This window comes from Ruditapes philippinarum, unplaced genomic scaffold, assembly GCF_026571515.1.
Source record: "Ruditapes philippinarum isolate M1 unplaced genomic scaffold, ASM2657151v2 ctg1198_1_1_1_1, whole genome shotgun sequence".
In the NCBI taxonomy this organism is placed as follows: domain Eukaryota; kingdom Metazoa; phylum Mollusca; class Bivalvia; order Venerida; family Veneridae; genus Ruditapes; species Ruditapes philippinarum.
Window position 1 is genome coordinate 4409 of NW_026854821.1, and position 22804 is coordinate 27212.

The 22804-nt window shown below is 35.1% G+C and overlaps 1 protein-coding gene across 3 annotated transcripts in view; it reads left to right on the top strand.

The window, feature by feature from the left end:
- The first annotated feature begins 1361 nt into the window (after window positions 1–1361).
- Window positions 1362–22804, top strand: part of LOC132741176 (glycoprotein 3-alpha-L-fucosyltransferase A-like) — a 49288-nt gene continuing 27845 nt past the window's right edge. Inside the window, exon 1 of one of the 3 annotated variants that reach the window (XM_060729291.1) lies at window positions 1362–1617. The gene's annotated coding sequence lies outside the window, so the exon portion shown is untranslated. Of the gene's footprint in view, window positions 1618–17364; window positions 17513–17955; window positions 18068–22804 lie in introns of those variants that run through there. The other 2 variants (XM_060729290.1, XM_060729292.1) reach the window with 2 other exon arrangements.

The following is a 22804-nucleotide window of genomic DNA, read 5'->3' on the forward strand; positions in this document are numbered from 1 at the left end:
TTTTTGTTCAGAAACGGAAAAAAAATAGTTAGGGTCGGCGCATTTTTATAGGTAGGGTCGGGTTACCCGAAACAAACATATTTTTTTTTTAGGCCTTATTAATTTCGAGGTATTTTGTTCAGGGTAAACCTGTTGTTTAAAATTGAAGTAAATATTTTAGCGAAAATCCTCTCGCCCAAACAGTCCGACATGTATAATCTATATATTCCACTACTCGGTTTGTGTAGTATTCGGTAATAAATAGTATTTTCATTGATAAAATCATATTCATCCGCGTAATTTGTGATTGTGCATTTATTGACAATTCTATAAGCCAACGCTATTGTTTAACTTTAAATGCGTTGTAATTTGTTGGATACTTGTAACAAAATAAAATATGTCTTTCTTTTAAATCGCTAGTTTTAAGCTGTTTTGAGAACTACTTGTTGTTAGGTTTGTCGTAAACTTCTGTGTCAGAGATTGAATGTCCGCTTTGTATTTAGTTATTTTCGATCAGAAAATACAATAAAACAATATTAGAAATCTTCGACCATTCGGGAATTACTTTGCTTGAAAATTGATGCGCCTGTCTTTGACAATCTTTACGCAGTGATCTCCCCTGAATTTTTCGGCTTTAGTGTACATACAAAAGGGAAGTAACCGCTTCAAAAAAGTGGACTACTTTCGGCATTTGCAATTAACAACATTAGACTCTGAAATTTCGCTACCATTATTTGTTTGGTCTGACGACCCAAACAAATAAAAACGCTAATTTTAATTTTACCGTAGCTTTCGGCCTTGCAATTTCAAAGGTTGCAAAAAAGTTTTGCGAACACGCTAAATACTGTACTGTACAGTACTGCAGTAGAGTTGATATTTTTTGCTATACTCGTTCGTGTTTTCATAATACATAAAAAAAATCGACAGACTGGAACCCAGGCTACAGTAGAGTATATACATGTAGTACTTATCGCTGACCACTGAGTGACGGTACTTGCTTCCCATACATTAAACCAAACTCCGCGCACCTGTTTATCTAATCCTGTAAGGAGAGATCACTGCGTGGAAGATTGACCTTTACACTTTAGGCCTAAAAAAAGTGTTTGTTTCCGGTGTCCCTACCTACCCTTTTTTGGCCACCGAGCCTAATTTTTTTTAGGGAGAACAGGCAACATTTTTTGTTTGATGCTGCATGATAAACTTTCCGTCGCATACTCAGTACATTGGATAAAAAAAAAAATATTTAAAAAAAAAATGCCTACCTTTTAAAACCATGTCACTGGAAACAAACACTTTTTTGGTTAGGCCTTATGATGTCACCGCACCTAATAGGTGATGTCATAAACATGTACGTAACAAGGAATAAATATTCATTGTTTGGGTTATAGAAGTTCATAAATTTAAGTAACGTTTCTAGTTGCGTTATGAGTTCTTGGTGGATTTTAGTCATATTATATAGATATATTATTTCAATACATAATTGAGTTAATACGGTACAGTAAGTAGTCCACATGGCTAGATACTGATATTGTACACATGCATAACTTTAAGTTTCAATGGAGTCTAGGAAAATTTGAAAACTCGAGAAACAGTGAAATGTGACAATAACTCTAATGAGTACACTACTGTCCAGTACAGGTAAGATTTATGTACATAAAAACATTGAACTATCTCAGTTATCTGAAACCTATTTTAATTTAGTTTTAGTAAACAAAACGATTCGAATATCAAATCGTTTATACCTTTGTGATAATATTCGGCAAATTAATTTTCATCTGACGTCGCCATTTTGGGCATTTTCAAAATAACACTGCTGTTACGTATTATGCTACAGACTTAAATTTTCAAATTAACGTTACATAAACGTCTGTTGGTGATATGACGTAAAAATGAATGACGTAATTCCACATGAATGTATTTCCCATAATTATTATTATGCTAGAAGTTAAAGGCATTATTTTAAGAAGCATGCTCTGTTAGGCCACATGTGTCACAAATCACATTCGTCACAAGTTTTTATGAATTTGTGACGAATGTGATCACATTCGTCACAAATGACTTTTGTGACGAATGTGATTGACCAAAATCGGGTAAAAATGCCAATCACAAACGTCACAAGCAAAATTGAGAATTTTTAAACAGGCGAATCACAAATGTCACAAGTTTATTTTTCAATATGTGATACACGGAATATCATAAGGACAATCGTGGTTATATCAGTGCGATAGTACAAGGGCGACAATGCAATAAATCGATATTGTGATGTCGACATCACGATACCAATATCTTTTCACCACCATTGCATTATCGCCATCGTACTAACTTGTTGCAATATCGTATCGTCGGCATTGTATTGTCTTCATAGAACTGTCGCATTGTCGTAATGGTATTGCTATCAAGTCGTCTTACGTTCTCGAAACCTTCAAAAATTTTGGTGACAATGCACGGCATAGTATCAGACTTCAACTGGAAGTGATCTTTTACCTCTGTGAACCCTCAAATTTCTTCCCACCATACAGCGACAGTCTAAAGGAATCTCACAGACTTAATCTTAGTTTCAGTACAAATTATGACCATATCTACACCAATGAGACCATATATGATTGTTTGGGAAGTAGCTGAGACCCCCGTTGACTTTCAGGATATCTAATTAGAGATTAGGACCTTTTGACATCAATGAACCTTTTTTGGTCTGACAGACTTTTGACTTCCGCAGACTTTCAGGAATCTTGGTTCAATTAAAGAGTATGACATTTTGACATCTAGGAACCTTCTTTCCTGAGACGATTTTGCAAGTCTGTGCCAATTGCTTGCAGACGCTCTATGGAACTTTCCATATCTATTCCACTAGTAATAATAATATAGTTAATTCGTTTAAACAGATCGTGTCTTTGTGGCGGGGCCGCTTTATCTTTTCGACGCGTCTTAGCTTTTTTCGCCTTTTATGATTAGATAGTTTCAAACGACGGTGTTTAGTGAATTTTATAGAGGATATTTGTTTGTTTTGAGTGAATATGAAATATATTTCACTGAGAAGTGAGAAAAAAAATGAAATATGTATCACGAGCGCGTAGCGCGAGTGAAAATATGAACATTTTCTCACTTCGATGTGAGATATAGTTCATATTCACGAAAAGCAAACACATTTTCTTTTTATTTTATGTGCCTTTTGAAAAGTGCTTTTAGACCGTTTACTACTGAAGCGCGGAGACTACGCGCGCGTAAACAATATGACGGCAAACGTTAACGCTGCAAGCAAAATAATCCTTATTTATTTATATTTCTTTTTGCGGTCTCATTGTCAACAATCTTACAAAATTACGGACATTTGAATCGAGAAATATGTCATTTAGAATGAAATTAAACAGTTATTTTTAATGCATGTTTAGGGAATCCAGACTTATAAATACGTACGCAGAGTGGGCGTGGCTTATATCACCCAAATCTATATCACCACACTGTGACTGATATAATTATTTTCGTTTCACTTGTTTCTCCACAACTGAAGCTGTTCACTTAAAACTTCACATATGTGTATGAGGTGAACGTGAAAGGTCACATCCCAAGTTCCATAACTCTGTCATGTATTTTGACTGAATAGTGTCTCTTTTTCGACTTAGAAAGTCAGTGTTTAGTTTTTGCGTGTAACTTTTATCTCTACAACAACAGAAGATATTGACTTGAAGTCACACACCAAGATTCATAATCTTCCATTTTGACTGAATTATTTCCCTTGTTCTGCGTTTAGTTTTTCTTGTAACTAGTACAACCACAAAAGATATTAACACATGTGTTCGGGATGAAAATGTTAGCTAACATACCAATACCCATAACATTACCCAATTTTTCCAATTATTAACCTCTGTGTTGAGTTTTTTCTGTAACTAGTATCTAAAGATATTCACATGAAACTCGGTATTATGTGTCTCGTATTTGGATGTTATAACACGAAAAAACATGCGTTATCCCTATATTGAAAATGAAAAGCAAAACATAAATTAGCAATAAAAAGGTTATAGAACAGGTCTGGTGTGCCTAAATGCGATTTATCACATGTTTGACGTCGCGGGAGTGTAATAAAGCCATTACATATTTTCCATATTACTTAGAGGTTATTATACAGGGCAAGTGTGCCTGAAGGAAGATATCGGCACACTTGGTTAGGTATTGGCCCGAGGGCTTTAGCCCGAGGGCCAATGCGGACCAAGTGTGCCGATATCTTCCTTCAGGCACACTTGCCCTGTATCATAACCTTTTTATTGCATATGTAGACACTCAATTATGTTATTCTTCTAAACAAAGTTTAATGTTTTATCTCCATACTGTTTTCTAACAAATCGTGTCTATTTTCTTCACATTTTCCGTTCGCCACAAACATTTGTATTTTAAATATCTGCTCATTAAATTTCTATAAAATCATATAAAAATGTGCAGAAATTTAATCTTTATCTATCCTGTTGCGTGTTATGCTGATAAGTTAACTATAAGTTATATCTTGAGCGCTCCAACGTCAAAACTTGTTTACGTCAACCGGACGTGACGTCATGATATGGATTTTTGGCACACTAGCAAGTGTGCCGATATCTGGCACACTTGCTCAATGCATGCTTATATCGGCACTCTTTGGCAATATCAGCACACTTCCTTAGCATTTTTGTTACTATTTATAGTAACAAATGCAATAAACTAGTATAATATCGTTTTGACGTCGACGTCATTTAACGTTAGCGGACGTCGCTTGATTTTACCGCGTTTATAAGGCAAAATAACAACAATTTTTCGGTTTATCGGCTCCAAAATTTAACCTGTGATATGAATAAAATAATAAAATGCTCGGCAGAGCCTCGCAATTTATTATTTTATCCAACTCGTTTAATAAATTCAATATGAAAAGACACTCATGTAATATCCTCTATATTGGCCTACGAGACCGCTAAAGCCCTCGGGCCAATACCTCTTCTTGGCCAATATTGCATTCAGACACACTAGACCTGTGTAATAACCTATAAATACGCAACGGCAAACACTATAAATAGAAAAAAAATGTGAATTTAAACGTATATGAGTTTTGTCCATGTAATATGACTGTGGTCAGGTGACGTGATGCGCCAAATATCGATATCGGTCCGACTTCCGGTTGGGCCGATATCGATTTCCCACTTCGGGTTGCTAAAAAAAACGCGGAAAGATTGACAATTTTATAAGAAAAAAATACGTTTAACTGAAATATATCTTGATAAAAAAGCAAAATTGAAGAAACACTTGAAAAACAATCTCCAAACAGTTAAATAACGCCAAAATATATTAAAAACAAATGTTTGTGAGGAAATGACGTCAACGTCATTAGACGACGTCAAAAGTCCCTCGCTTTTTAAAATAAATTATACATTGTCGCTGAACAATGTTTTCAAACGATTTTTTTAATTCTATAATGAAAACCAAAACATAAATGAGCACATGCAATAAAAAGGTTATAGAACAGGTCTGGTGTGCCTTAATGCGATATGGGTCTACAAGATCGGTATTAGCCCTCGGGCTCTTTTAGTGGGCCAAAATCGAATAAAGGCACATCAGACCTCTGTAATAACCTATAAATATATCCCGCCTCTAAACCAATGAAAATTCGTGAACTTTATTAGCAGTATTATAATTGCGGCTAGTATTGTGCAATGTGAGTTTGCTTTTAGTCTTCTTGGAATCCATGTTGTTATTCATTACTTTATATTCTAGCATAAAACTGCCGTTATAACCATGATTTCGGGGTGTTTTAACAGGACCAAAAAGGTCTTTTAACAAGGAGATTCTAGCGCTCATGCGCTGTTAAAACACCTTTTTGATATACGTTTTCCGTGGCACAGCGTCAATACATTGTGGCCCGGACGCTGCTTAACTAAAACGGAAATGACGTCACGGTCACATACAACGCTGACGTTCCCGTGCAATCCGAGGAAAATCAGTGATGTTGCTTGATTGTGTATGGATTGTGTTAGATTTATGCATGCTTTATGCTAGAATAGCGTTAACGAATGATTGTTCCGTGTCATAACAACTGCTGAAACCCTCGGGATACGTTGGGTCGGGTACCAACTAATCCCTTGGGTTTCTACAGATATTTTAACACGAAAAAAGAAACATGCGTTATTCCTATATTATATCAGAGTTCTTTAGTACTGACGGCTCATCTAGGGTTCAATATGGCGCGGTTCATATAGTTATTTTACCAGTAATATCTATAAAGGAAAGGGTTAAATGAGAATCATGAAGGAAGTTGAATAAATAAACTTAAAGAAAACTTAACATTTCTTGTAGAATATGATTGGTCTTGCGAAGCTATAATTACACGAGGTCATTCAAATATCTTGCAAGCAAATTCGCTGAATTAATGTTTACCGCCGACAGCATCATATACTGATTGAAAATTAAACAATTGCAGGATACATTTCGAATAAAGACTCCGGGGAAATAGTCGGTTAAAGCATAAATTATCAGGGCCCATATCACTCAAGGTCACGGCGATAATGCACATGCCCTTTTTGTATTGAAGGTTCCCACACAATTAAAATTAGATATATTTAACATTTGAAGACATGAAATACTTAAGTTATCTGACTGAATATTAAGCAACCAGGGGTCTTAACTTCGGGTAAGTGCCGTCAATATACACATCTCCGCTTGGTATTAGATGTACCCACATAGTTTTGTTTAAATTATTCAGCAGATTTGTTGAAGAATAGGGTTGAATTAATGCTTTTCTATGAACAATAAATGATAATAAATTATGGATCATAACTCTGTATTAAACGGCCAAACGGGAAATACTGATGATGATGATGATGATGATGATGATATGCACATCTTGTTTGTTTGTTTATGTGTTTATCTAAAGTCGCCGCCGGAAAGCCCATATAAGCGACCGTACCCTCAAGTCGGACCAAATCCTTTAGTGTCCCGTCGAGATTTTTCGAGATGCGCATCTCCTCTTTATATTAAACTAAATTTCGTTGAAATTACTAGAGCGCAGAAAAGCAATAGTTCTATATACAGTGTTTTATAAATAACAACAACAACAAGGGGCAATAAGTCTGTTTTTAAAAAGAAATGGAGATATGCTGGTTATATGTGCAACTGGTTTGTGAATGAAGGTTCCTACAAAGTTGCAGCATCGATATCCATCCAGAAGTTGCTGAAAAATAGCGTGGAAACGAAATGATTCCATATACAGTGTATAATAACTAATCAATGGCCGGATAGTGCGGAAACTAAATCTGGACTGACAGGCGGACGAACACGCTAAAACAGTCCCATCACTCCCGATTTCATCAGCGGGGAGGGGATAAAAATGTCTGTAGTTTTAGTTCCAATAATTGATTTCAGTCCTAAAAATTTGTGACGTTTGTGACTCAGTGAAAAGCATTGAAGAAAACAATATTTATCTCAAATTTGTGACATTTGTGATTTTAAACTCGTGACGAATGTGATTGTCTAAAACATTGGATCACATGCATCACAAAATTTGTGACGAATGTGATCTCATTCTTCACAATTGTGACGAATGTGATTTGTGACACATGTGGCCTTACAATGCTCTCAACACTGACTAATATTTTATCGTGCTCCGGGTATGTTGTACTGTTAAATATAAAACCCTGATAAAAAGCGTTAACTAATATATTGGCTATTGACTTTAAGTAGGTAAATTAACAAATGACCAAGGAAGATATCTGGTAAATTTTATAGAGGATATTGAATGAGTGTATGCTCAATACTGAATTTATTGCACGAGTTGAATAAAATTATTTATTACATGCTTTTCAGTGGTTTATAGAAAAATATCAGTGATATAAGAACTGGTAATTTCACTGTTTGAAACAGTGAAATTACCACTTTGATAATTTCACTGTTTTGAATTTAAGCCCCTTACGTTGTTTCACTGAAATACCAGCGTGCACAGAACTGGGTACCAACTTAATGACGTGACGTCGTAAATGACGTCACGTTGCATTATTATTTGGCGCGCTTTTCATTCAGTATTAGATTTAATGTCTATTTAAAACGTTTCTTTGCATATAATAAAAAGAAAATTTGTTTAGTTTAGTGTAAGATCAAAATATATTTCACCTTGTGAACACCAAAAGTTCATATTTCACTCGTGGCTGCGCCACTCGTGAAATATACCTTTTGGTGCTCACTCGGTGAAATATATTCCGATCTTACACTGAACTAAACAAATATCCTCTATATTATGCGAGCCTCTGGCGAGCATAATATCATTTTATTCAACGAGTGCAATAAATTCAACGAGTTGAATAAAATTATATTATGCGAGCCTCTGGCGAGCATAATATCATTTTATTCAACGAGTGCAATAAATTCAGTAATGAACTTACACGAATTTAATATTCTATTTATCAAATACCCAAAATAAAGACCGTTTAAAGTGAAATAAGAGTCATTTTTCATTGACGCGCCTATAGTTAAACGCTAACATTTAGCGCGTCTTTACACTATGTTTGTATAACGCTAATGACGTCACGTCAAAATATATGCACGGCCGTGCAATACCATATTTACGGAGTCGCAAAATCGGCACGGGTGTGTGATAAATTAAGTTATGACGTCAGGTTGAAGAGAAAATAGTGTAGTCTACGACATTTTGGGACAACCCTCGTAAATAAACATTTTATCAATATTTCAAATGCATTTTGTATTATAAACTAAACTTCCGTTTCTGATCTCATTTTTTCCACTGTCAAATAATTTATTGGCAATAACATATACATGTTCATCGCCAAGTAACATTTTGGCGGTACAATACAAAGTACATACAATGGGTCATGCGCAAAAATCATTTGCCTACCTTCAAGGTCAAGGTCACAGATTAACATTGTCTGTTATAGGGTATATTTTGCTTCCATTGCATAACTTTTTCATCCATCAATGGATTTTGAAAATACATGGCATAAATGTTGACAATAATAAGATGATGTGTCATGCACAACACCTGAACCCTTATCTTCAAGGTCAAGGCTACACTTGTCTTAGAGGTCAAAGCTTAACATGATCTTTTATAGGGTATATTTTGTATGCAGTCCACAATTTTTAATTGTTAAAGGGAGGCACAAATGTTCTCAATAATGTGACCATTAGTCATATGGAACAGACAGACTCCTACCTTTAATGTCAAAGTCACACTTGAGTGGATGTGCCAAAGCTTAAATTGTCTGTTGTGTGCGGTATATAACTTTTTCATCAATCCATAAGACGACATGTCATGCACAACACCTAGACCCCTACCAAGGTCACTATTAGTGGTCATAGCCTAAATAGTCTGTTACAGAGTATGATGCCAAGTCAGGCCCATGCAGATTTAATGTCATTGGTGAATTGATCACATACCTTGATTGATGTCTGGACACGAAATATACCATGGCGGCATGTAACATACCATATCCTTTATTGATTTTGTATTTCTTTGAGATAGTGATAAAAAGTATACACCTGTATTTCTGCTGACACATACACAGAAGTTATTTCATTAGATTTCTTAAATGAATTTATTATTATTTACATGTGCAAATCTGGCATTGATCAAAATTTTGCACTGAAAGTCCAGATCCATACCTCAATTTTTTGAAATAGCATAATCTTGTGCTTCATATAAAATTTCCCCGAGGCGGGGGACGTCGGTAACTCTTTTACAAATTCTTGTACAATTTAAAATAATGTTTCAGTCATACACGTACGGTATGTTATAGATATTTAAAAATGAATATGAAAGTGCGAGGAGTCAAATTCATATTTATATTTAGTGACTTCTTTCAGATGTTTTTTTTCTCTGACAGTCGATAGCTTCAGTTATTCATTTCATTATAAAAAATGAAAATAATAATGTTATGTTTCCTCAACACAGTGTAAGATGACGATGTCGTATGAGACTTGCAAGTACCAGAGATATGCAAGTTCCGTTTCCGGTTTCGAAATGACTTTCATGTTGTGGTTCATGAGACTCGCATGTTATGAGAAGTGCAAGTTCGTTGTTAATGATTACATTGAATCTTAATGATGAATAATCAAAATAGTATTGCATATAATTAAACTCTAGCGAGGGTTTTTGTGAACAACTTTTATTGTTTTTATTCGATGGTTTCGGCTCGTGAAAATATATGGAATTTTATCATATTTCCGAATTTGTGAAAATTTATTCTATATTTTACTAAAACGAAATATATCCTCTTAAATGTATTTGCCAACAAAGGCATAATTTTATACATTTACCATTGGATTAAGATAAAGATTGTGTTGAAAGAATCTTTTGATATATATATATAACCTAGGCCAAAAATAAAATTATGTTTGTTTCCCCTTCCCGACCCATTAAAATTAGGGTTGGGTAGGTAGGTAGGAATTTTTTTATGTGCATAATAATAAATATTAGATAATCTGCATATATGTATAATAAACTATTAAAATTAATTTATTAAGTGCAATAGTAAATGTACATGCATTACCATATTCACAACTGACATATGCAACAATTTATTAACTATGCTAGCTGTCTAAAATATCAGATTAGATTGTGCCTATTGTACTCTGGAAAAAATACTTTCATCCCCTAAGAACCTGACAAAATCTTTTGGGTAGAGGCAAATTTGTTGGGTAGGTAGGGAAGGGAAACACATTTAATTTTATTTTAGGCACTATTTCTGATTAAATATCTTTAATTAATAGACTACATTGGAAACTTTATATAAGGATCTTGAAAAGAATATTATGATATTAATCATTGCAATATCAGAAAATATAATCGAATCAGTATCTACCGGTACCGCATTGCCCTTCCGGAAGCCTAGGCTCCCAGCACTAAGTGTAACTGTAATAAGTGGAGAAGTTGTGACGCTAACGGCATCCTGTCCTGGCATCACCCCTATCACATTTTTGTCAAAAGACCGCGATTTGGACTCAAACACATTCCTTATTGACATAATCTGACGGGCTGATGTTATTACAACATGCTAATCAGTGTCAATCATGATATTATTTGAATGTTGTTTCTTTGTTTACTAAATACAAGGTGGAATTACAGTGCACTCCCTCTCGCAGTTATCTTTTTTATATTTTAAGTTTGACTGAAATCACTAATACTTTCGGAGATTTTCTCTGGACAAGGAAAATACAGACTATGTTTAGCTTTGACCTCTTAGTTTGACCTTGACCCTAGTAGATCTTAATATGGTGAATATTTGTGCAAACTTATTTCAAAATACTTTGATGGGTGAAAAAGTTGTGGATCTGACACAAAAAGGCATTCTAACTGACCACTTTAAGCTTTGACCTCTAAGTGTGAACTTGCCATTGGAGGTAGGTGTTGTGTATGACATGTGGTCATATTATGATAAATATATGTGTCATATTATTTCAAAATCCCTTCATGGATGAAAACGTTATGGATTGGACAAGATTTAAAAGACCTATCAAAAAATGTTGACTGTAACCATTGTCTCGCAAGCACGTTGTCTTAAATAGTGAGCACTTGTGCCAAGTTATTTTAAATATCTTGATGGACAAAAACGTCATAAATCCGACAGCATTGTACTTTCCATCAGACAATGTTGACCTTTGATCTCCAAGAGGGACCATCGTGGTGGTCTGGTTGTTTCGCATGACAGGCCGTCCTAATTTGGTGAACATATGTTATTTCAAAATCCCTTGATGAATGGCTGAGGACAGATGTACAGAGCCTTTTTATATATCCCTATTTTTTTTCGAAAAGGCAAAAGACAAAAACGTATACAAAAGTGTTTAATCACCAAGTGCCGTTTTGGCATAAACTGTGGTCGTCGAATTATAATACCGACAAAGATGACTTCATTTCAACCGATTAATCTAAATACTACAGCTAATCATTTATAACATAATAAATAGAATGTTCCCAGATTACATACATAATGGTAATATTAACATACCGGTAATACTACCAGCTACTTCAACTTGTTTAACATGAATTTAAATTTTGCGACATTTAACGGTAGTGCTGCGACATTTAAAGGTAAAGGAAAATCGTGCGACACTTAACGTAACCATTGCGACATTTAACGGCAGACGATTTTGCAACATTTAGCGGTAATTGTGCGACATTTAGCGGTAAGTGCGACATTTAGCGGCGTTGCATCACAGACTGCAACAAAATCCAATACAACAAGAACCGGTTGAACCGGTTGATGCTCCCCGAGAAAGTTTTGGACACAGGAAAGTATAAAAAAATGAACAAAGGGCAAAAACTCCAAAATTAGGCAAGGCAGAGTCATGTTTTTGCACTGCACTTCTATTCAATGAGATCTTTCTATCTATAAAGTTTCGTGATGATATCTTTTATAGTTTCAGAGTTATGTCCCAGGTAAAATTCAAATTGTAAAAATGATCAAAGGGCAATAACTCCAAAATTAGACAAGGCTATGTTCTTTAGCATTGCAGTTCTATCCAATGAGATCTATCTACCTACAAAGTTTCATGTTGATATCTCTAATAGTTTTAGAGTTATGTCCCGGACAAAAGTCAAAAAGTAAAAATAAACAAAGGGCAATAACTTCAAAATAAGGCAAGGCAGAGTTATGATTCTTTAGCACTGCACTTCTACCCAATGAGACCTATCTACCCACAAAGTTTCATGTTGATATCTCTTATAATTTTAGAGAAATGTCCCGGGCAAGTTCAAAGTGTCAAAAGTGTCAAAATAAACAAAGGGCAATAACTTCAAAATAAGGCAAGGCAGAGTTATGATTCTTTAGCACTGCACTTCTACCCAATGAGACCTATCTACCCACAAAGTTTCATGTTGATATCTCTTATAATTTTAGAGAAATGTCCCGGGCAAGTTCAAAGTGTCAAAAGTGTCAAAATGAACAAAGGGCAATCACCCCAAAATTAGGGAAGACACAGTTACGGGTCTTGTGCACTGCAAACCTACTCAATGAGATCTATCTATCTGCAAAGTTTCATGTTGATACCTCTTATAGTTTTAGAGTTATGTCCCGGACAAAGTTCAAAGTGTAAAAATAAACAAAGGGCAATAATTCAAAAATTAGGCAAGGCAGAATTACAATTCCTGTGCACTGCATACATCTATCTACCTACAAAGTTTCATGTTGATACCTCCTATAAGTTTAAGAGTTACGTCCCGGACAAAGTTTAAAGAGTAAAAATAAACAAAGGGCAATAATTCAAAAATAAGCTAAGGCAGAGTTACGGTTCTTGTGCACTGCACACCTACTCAATAAGATCTATCTACCTACAAAGTTTCATGTTGATACCTCTTGTTGTTTCAAGTCCTGGACAAGAAAAGCGGACGGACAAGGCGGCGACTATATGCTCCTCCGAAATTTTTCGGGGAGCATAAAAATTGGACAATATTGTGATGAGTCAGGAGGGTAGAACCGCATTTCGATTTGCTTTGAAAAAAACTTTGAATTTGTATGCCGCTTTGCATTTGTCTGTCTGTCGGTCCGTCGGTCTGTAGACCAAATGGTTTCCGAGTGATAACTAAAGAAACCTTAGGCCTAGGAACTTCAAACTTGGTATGGTGATTGGTCATGACCAGTAGATGACCCCTATTAATTTTGGGGTCAAGAGGTCAAAGGTCAAGGTCACATTGACCTTGTAAGTAAAACAGTTTCCGATCAATAACTAAAGAACGCTTAGGCCTAGGAACTTCAAACTTACTATATGATGATTGGTCATGACCAGTAGATGACCCCTATTAATTTTGGGGTCAAGGGGTCAAAGGTCAAGGTCATATTGACCTTGTATGTAAAAACGGTTTCTGATCAATAACTAAAAAACGCTTAAACCTAGGAACTTCAAACTTGGTATGATGAATGTCATGACCAGCAGATGAACCATATTGATTTTGGGGTCAAGGGGTCAAAGGTCAAGGTCACATTGACCTTGTAATTGTAAGTAAAAATAGTTTCCGATCAATAACTAAAGAAAGCTTGGACATAGGAACTTCAAACTTGGTATGATGATTGGTCATGACCAGCAGATGACCCCTATTGATTTTGGGGTCAAGGGGTCAAAGGTCAAGGTCACATTGACCTTGTAAGTAAAAACGGTTTCCGATCAAAAACTAAAGAAGGCTTAAGTCTAGGAACTTCAAACTTGATATGATGATTGGTCATGAACAGCAGATGACCCCTATTGATTTTGGGGTCAAGAGGTCAAAGGTCAATGTCACATTGACCTTGTAAGTATAAACGGTTTCCGATCAAAAACTAAAGAAGGCTTAAGCCTAGGAACTTCAAACTTGATATGATGATTGTTCATGACCAGCAAATGAACCCTATTGATTTTGGGGTCAAGGGGTCAAAGGTTAAGGTCACATTGACTTGAAGTTAAAAACGGTTTCCGATCAATAACTATAGAAAGCTTAGGCCTAGGAAATTCAAACTTGGTATGATGATTGCTCATGACTAGCAGATGAACCCTATTAATTTTGGGGTCAAGGGGTCAAAGGTCAAGGTCACATTGACCTTGTCGATAAAAACAGTTTCCGCACAATAACTAAAGAAGGCTTAGGCATTGGAACATCAAACTTAATATAATGATTGGTCATGACCAGTAGATGACCCCTATTGATATACCTTATATACCTTTTAAATATCAAGAATAGTCTAAAAACTTCATAAAGTCCCGTTTTTATCATATTTATAACATTTCTACATAATAATATGATTCGTTTACCTTGACCTTTACATGCAGTATAATTCCATGAATGCTTGAATGGGCAGTTCTTATTTAAGACAGGAGATTTCGCCACTGACCAGTTCTAAGATTAGGCGTCATAAAGTTACATTTGTGTTCCTCTATTTTATTTATACGCATTTGTGAATAACAGAACTCCGTATCATTACACTTAAATATATACACGAACATAAAGATAAAAAATATTACATATTTAACGATTCACGGAAATAAAAGCGTATGTCGTGCTTTGATGGTACCCATGTGTTAAAAAATTAGAGGGTACCTGTGATATAAAAAATCAAAATCAAAAAGGTAGCCCGTGCCGCTGCAAAACCGAATCGGAAATATTGGATATTTAATAATGACAAATCATTGTATATGGAATTACTTTCATTTTAATATATAACATTAACACATGAGCCATACTCATAAGAAAATTGTTTACCATAACAAGAACAACAAATCACCTTTTACAACAGATGCTCAATATGACGTCCCATTCTGAGAAAAAATAATGTTAACACGTTGTCTAAAATTACTAATCACATTCTTGCACATTTCTGGTGTAACTTTCTTCATTTCCCGTTTGATAGCGATTTTGAGCTCATTAGTTGTCTTTGGAGGAGGTGTGTACACTCGTTCCTTCAAATATCCCCAAAGAAAAAAGTCAAGTGGGTTGAGGTCGGGGGAATGCGGTGGCCACTCGTTGTCCGTGCGGTACGAAATAAAGTTCTGCCCAAACGTATCGTATAGCCACTGGATTACATCTCCTGCTGTGTGTGGTGTTGCTCCGTCCTGCTGAAACCAGATCTTATCAATATCAAACTTCTTTCTCCTCAAAGCAGGGATAAACTTCTTTTTCAAAATAGTCAAATACCGGTCTTTATTAACAGTAGCAACATTGCGTCGTCCTCAAAAAAGAATGGACCGATAACTCCGTCAACGCTAAGAGCAGCCCATACCGTGACCCTCTCGCCATGAAGCGGTTTTTCAATGTAATATTCTGGCTTTGTAGTTCCCCAGTACCGGCAGTTCTGCTTATTAACTTCAACATTGAGATAATAGTGAGCTTCGTCTGAAAACCAAACTTTGTCAATAATGTCATTTTGAGAATTAATCCAGTGTGCAAACGATAGTCTACTCGAAAAATCATTGTTTTTCAAATGTTGCATGACAAAACTTTGTATGGTGTAAGTTTTAAGTCAAATTTCAGCATTCTGTATACACTCTTGTTGAGTTTGTAATATCCCCTATCAAACGTCTAACTGACCTTTGAGGCGTTTCATTGATGATTGCTTGCACTTTCTCAACATTGGCGTCAGATCGTGCCGATCTTGGTCTGCCGGGGTTGCAGTGCCGCCTATCTTCAATCGGCCCTGACTCTTCAAAACGTTTCACGATTCGCTGTATTGTCTTTTCATTGAGATTTCTAAGATCTGGATGTGATCATTTCATCTTAAACTTGACCGTCTTTGATGAATTTGATTGAAAATATAGTTTGACAATTTCAGTACATTGTTCCTTAGATGGCGCCATCTTGGAAAAACAAGAAGTCAGTAAATGACGTCATAAACAATTTCCCGTACTTTCTATGAAAATGAAAAGTACCTCTATTACCTTTAATTTGGTGTATAAATTATTGAAATATCATTAGAATGACAATAATTTCTTTCAAGGACAGATATTAATATGAAAAAGGCAAAGCCTCAAATCGAGCTCGATTTTCTTTTACCGTAAAATAGTTTAAAATAATCGTTAATATTTATTTTACATTTTCCGTTTTAAAATTGTCATTCGAAAATTTATACACTGCTTCCGTTTTTGTGGTTCCCCCTTTTTATTATGGTTCCTATATAAGTGCGCAGGACACCAGTCTACGCTTCCGTTTTTAATCAGAGTACATCGCTTTTTATCGTTATCTTATCTTGTAATTCGAAAAGTTGCGATGTGTTAATTCGGTACTCCGGACTCCATCACTTAGCAGGTACTCGCGTTACCGTAAAGCTCGCTTTGCGAGCAGGCCTTTCGGGCCAGCTCGTCGAGCTCGCTATGAAACACCCTTTATATATGAACATATGAAATATGTTATGATGCATATATAATCAAGTCACTGGTTCATTTCAGCCCGAAAAATATGTCGAGGTGATTGGCGAGGCAACACATGTCGATTTTATGTAGCTTATTGAGAAGTTGCAGTACTTGAAAAACGGGCACATGACAAATCAGCACAAGTGTTCCGTGGTATACATCTTTTCCACGTGTCATACGTCCTTTCCTTATTACAATGAAATTTTACTGGATTGTTATCCATCGCTGGTTTGTTTTTAGCATAGAATGACCTGTGCATGTGCAAAGAGGGTACCGATATGGATATGCACCGTGATATTGTACATATTGTACTTTCTTAAACGTAGTGGTTTTACTTATCAAAAAACAAAATAAAAAATCCGCATCAATCACCTAATTCACTGTTTTACAGTAATAATTCGTACAAGCTAATCGTGTAATAATAATCCACCGTTTTACAGTAATAATTCGTACAAGCTAATCGTGTAATAATAAGCAAGTTTAAGTCCATTGTGTTAATGTTCGTATTGTTTCTTTTGTTTAAAACTACACACGACATAAATGATCGTTGGGTTAAGATAGCTTTATTTCTATTTGTTTAGCGATAAAGGAGGACATGTAGAAAGCATATAATACGTTTATTTGATACCCGAGTACGCGAAGTATAAGGAAGTTTGTATCTATTCATAATACGTGATTCTTTAACACCTCTATATAGGTTTACAAGGTAAGACTTTATTCGTTAATAAAACTTTTATTAAAAACAAAAATAATATAAGAAACTTACGTATAATATGTAAAATATTACTGAGAAATAAGATGTCATTATCAGACTACAAGAAGAACTAGGTATGCCCAGTAGCCAGTTTACCAAAAATGTTTGCCCATTCCCTTAGTTAGAGAAGGGGAGATTGCTCAGGAAACGGTATACAGTTAAAATTATACATTGACAGTGTCATGAAATTATGTTCTCGTGTGAATGTACTGATGGGGAGGCTATGACGGAATGTTTCAGACTTATAGATTCTTTTCTTTTTGCTTAAAATGTGCTGTTATTTCAATTAATACCAAAATAAGATCTGTCCATTGCGCCATTTATCCTTACTGTTGTGTTTATCCATTTATATATATGGTTAATATGGTGGACTAATCATTTTGTTAATATTCCAGAACTTTTCATTAAGGTCTACATTCGGGCTGTTAATCATGCACATTTTGAAGAACCTAAACTGCCATAAAGACTTTATGTCATTTATCATTGAATGATAAGAACAAATGCAAGGTATGCAACATATTTTTTGAACATAAAAATTATACATATTTACATGTAACATAATTGAGATCAATAAAGATACTGTCTTGTGATGAGTATTAATATTTATGCTCTACGGACAGAAAGTTGTCTTCTCCCGAAGCAAACCTCAAATAAAATCACGTTTCAAAAGAAAATTATTCTCATTTCATTACTCGTCGCTGAGTTTGACGGCTTCAGATATTTTTTAAAGCTAAATATTTCTTGAAAAATAAACACATATCTGCAAAGCTTATTCAAAATTGAATCAATCTAAGTGACAATTGATCAGGAAGTTTAACCAACCTATGGTAGTTTATCGATAGAATCTATTTTTAAACCTCACTATCAAATAATGATACGTTGCCCTAGAATTTAATAAACTTTCTAATTACACAAAAACGGGGTCATTCATGCTTGCGTCTTTCTCTGAAATGATTATTTCCTTGTTCTGTTCTGGTAAGAAAACATATTTGACCACATCTGACATTCTGTCATTTAACTGTTCGCTACTTCCGATTTTGTTGTTGTACCGAAACACATGTTTTTATTTGTGTTTTCTAATCAATTCGAAACTATTTAATAATCAGTTTAATGAGATCACCACCGGGCAGACGACTACTAGGCACATGTACTTTAGTAATGTTTTTTACCCAAATATTTAAATGTTTCTTATGGGATTGAAATAACATAACATAACATAATACAACATAACATAACATAATATAACATAACATACTTTTTATTTGGCAAAAATTAGCATGAGCATACATATAGCCAATATAATATTTTTTATTTAGCAAAAATTAGCATGAGCATACATAAAGCCAATATACTTTCAATTACATTTGAAATGAGCGTAGTTAACTAAACACTGGTTGGATAGATTTCTGACCTGTCTAAGTATGAGATTAGTGGATACATTAAGACTTTCACCACAGCATATTCCTAAATTAAAGAGCACATGTTTCAATTTATTCTTATTTAAATAAAAGGTCAGAGTAGGGATCTATCAATTGCCAGATATTTTTAAAGATACTTTTATGTTAAAACTTTGATTGATGAATTATGTGAGATGAAAATATAAGTGTTTTTTTTCGGCGGAAATGGTTCAAGAATATAATGTTTTCAAACTATATGTTCATCACCATCAGTGAATTCTTAGTTAAATGTATGCAAAATATTTAAAACAGCTATATGATATAGCAGTTTTGTGTGTGTTTTCCGCGTACAGCCTCCTAGGGTGTACTAATAAGTTAGTTTGCAGGCATGATACATGTCTCTGATGTAAGCGACAGTTTATCATTATTTGTCTTTTTAAAAAATAATATTTTAAGGACTGTTAATGGTTTATAACAACAAAAGAACATTCATGATATTGAGACCACGGTGTTTTCTTACAATAATCAAAACGGAAACGTTCTGGTTAATGACCCGTCATGCACAGTTGGTCGCTACATAGTAATTGGAAAATTGTTTTCAAAAATAAAAACAATATTTTGCCAAATAATTTAAATATTTATTAAATTCTTTACAATAATGTGTTTTGTTATTAATTTAAGATCATAAGGGTTAAAATATCAGACGATGGATGACCGATTTACCGCCGCATTAAGCGTGAGTAGTGATTTTAAAATTTAGAAAACGTTTAATACAAGCGTTTCTCTGAGAATTATAAACTTTACAAATAACAAGTATGATGGTTAAGAATAAAAAACACGTTTAAACTTGTTAAAAAAACGGTGATAAGTGATGAGTCAGCTTTAAAATCAAGGTACTACTTTTTGACCTGATTACCGCGGCAGTAAGATTTGATGAACAGTCTGAACATTGGGGAGGCATAGCCTCCCCCAAAAACCAAACTGACGTCTCATTGCTATTTGATGAAATTGGAAAATATACTACTTGACAGTAAATGTTAATTATTTGTTTGGGTCGTCAGACCAAACAAATAATGGTATAGCGAAATTTCAGACTCTGATGCTGTTAATTGCAAATGCCGAAAGTAGTCCGCTTTTTGAAGCGGTTACTTCCCTTTATATGTACACTAACGCCGAAAAAATTCAGGGAGATCACTGCGTAAAGATGGTCAAATGATAGGCGCATTAATTTTCAAGCAAAATAGTTCCCGAATGGTCGAAGATTTCTAATATTGTTTTATTCCTTATAGATATACATGCTTATAGTAAGCTCCATAATGTTAAACAACAGTTAGCGTCGAAATAATAAGGGTTACAAACCCTAATTTAGAATAATATGGTTTTCTTCAGGCAGTTAACATATAACTTCACCGTGGCCGAGGGGTTTGCGCGCTCGCTCAGGAAGCGAGAGGTCTGGAGTTCAAATCCCAGGCAACTCATTTTTTTAAATTGTTTAAGTCAAATAAACATTGAATTGAATATCAGTGTTGTAATTAGTCTTATAGACAATTTACTACAATTGAAACGCTGGAAAGCATTGGTAGCACTATACAAAAACAGTTTGGTTTAAAATCTCACAACCTTCACCTTCTGACATTCTGAGACCCAAACAAATTCAGCGCCTTCTGTGCTTTGATTAAATATACATCATCATAAGACATTGACTATAAACTTAGTGACCCAAAACTGCACACAGAGATAGAGGGCCAACATGCGTAGCTGCCTATCAAATATGAAAGACCATCCTATATAAAACGGATCTGAAGTTATGGCTTACTATCTTAAGAAATTTATTTTTGATATTACCCAATTGATAGACAGTTCTAAAAAGAATGGAATCTGGAAAATTGCATTTAAGACTATGCTTGCAAATATGTTCAGTCCCACCAGTGTCAGAATTGTCGGCTGCTCATGTTCTACAGCCCATCACATTACCTTTTCTGTTAACAGTAGGATAAGTCGAATATAGAAATTAATACGTACTTCCGGGAAAATCCCCCAGGTTAATATTTTCAAACAAAGTGTGAAATTCATGTGTATTTCTTATTTTTAATGCATATGAAACGTTTTTGAAACGTTCATGATTTACAAAAATATAATAATTTTGTTACATACATAGAATAATAAGTAGAAACAAAAAGTATCTTTAACAAAAAAGATACTTGGCCGATGTAAAATTTGTAAACTTGCATATGTTTGTTCTTAGTTTTCCATGCAAAGTCATATAGAAATGTTAGCATATCTTGTATAACAATGACGTAATAATTTCTAGTAGGGTTATCAATCTTGAAAAATAGAACACTTTGAGATGTATGTGTTTCTAAACAATCCTGTCGTGTTTCGGAAACTGAACTCTCAAAGTCTAACACCAACATCTACGCAGTCTGTAAGGCAATTATTTTAATAAAAATTTGATTAAGTAATAGAAAGAACACCGAAACACGAGGCTATCTGATTTGTACGAGGGGGCGTAGCCCCCGAGTATTAATCAGATTGCCGAGTGTTTTGGTGTTCTTTCTCTTTTGTATCATAGTCAAACATAAAAGCACGTTCCCTGTTGCCCCTCACCGCTGTGGGTTCGAATCCCGACAGGGACTTTTGATTCTTTCATGTGAGGAAGCTATCCAGCTAGCTTACGGAACGTCGGTGGTTCTAATCAGGTGCCCGTTCGTGCCTGAAATACTGCACGGGAGGGCACCTGAGGTCTTCCTCCACCAGTAAAGCTGGAACGTCGCGATATGACCTATACTGTGTCGATGTGACGTAAAACCAAAAAACAAACGTTCTAGAAAGTCACTGAGGGCTAATTTCCTCATTTTGCAAAAAAAATAATGCCGAGTAGTAAAGCCGCCAAGTGATCTAAATATTGACATAATGGCCTTCAACTACCCTTACTACCACTATTGTTATTATATATAGTAACATAGGTATTAATGTAATTTAATACCACATGCTAACTTTTTATGCCCCCGAAGGGAGGCATAATATAATCGCACCGTCTGTCCGTCCGTCTGTCCAACTTCATTCGTGTCCGGACTGTAACTTTGTCATACATTGAAGGATTTTGAAATAACTTGGCACAAATGTCTACCACATCAAGGCGATGTGTCGAGCCCAAGAACCACGTCCCTACCTCAAAGGTCAAGGTCATACTATCATTTTGAAGTTTCACATTATCACAATTCCTAGGTAATTAGGTACACACATTCGTGTCCGGACTGTAACTTTGTCATGCATCAAATGATTTTAAAATAATTAGGCATAAATGTCTACAAAATCAAGACGATGAGTCGCGTCTAATAATCACGTCCCTACCTCAAAGGTCAATGTCTCACTACCATTTTGAAGTTCACTTTATCACAATTACAGTATATACATGTAGGTACACACATTCGTGTCCGGGCTGTAACTTTGTCATGCATCCAAGGATTTTAAAATAACTTGGCATAAATGTCAAACTTATAGTTTGAAGGTACTCATTCTCTCGAGAAGAGTTTGAAGATACACATTCATGTCCAGACTGTGACTTTGTCATGCATGGAAGGATTTTAAAATAATTTGGCACAAATGTCTACCACAACAAAGCAATGTGTCGCGGCTAAGGCTCATGTCCGTCTGTTCGTGTGTCCCCACTTACACAACAATCATGTCCAGACTGTAACTTTGTCATGCATTGAGGAATTTTGAAATAATTTGGCACAAATGTCTATCTCATAACAACATGTTGTTGCGTCCAGGAACCACGTCCTTTCTTCAAAGGTCAAGGTCACACTTATATTTTGAAGGTTTATGTAACACAATTAGAGAA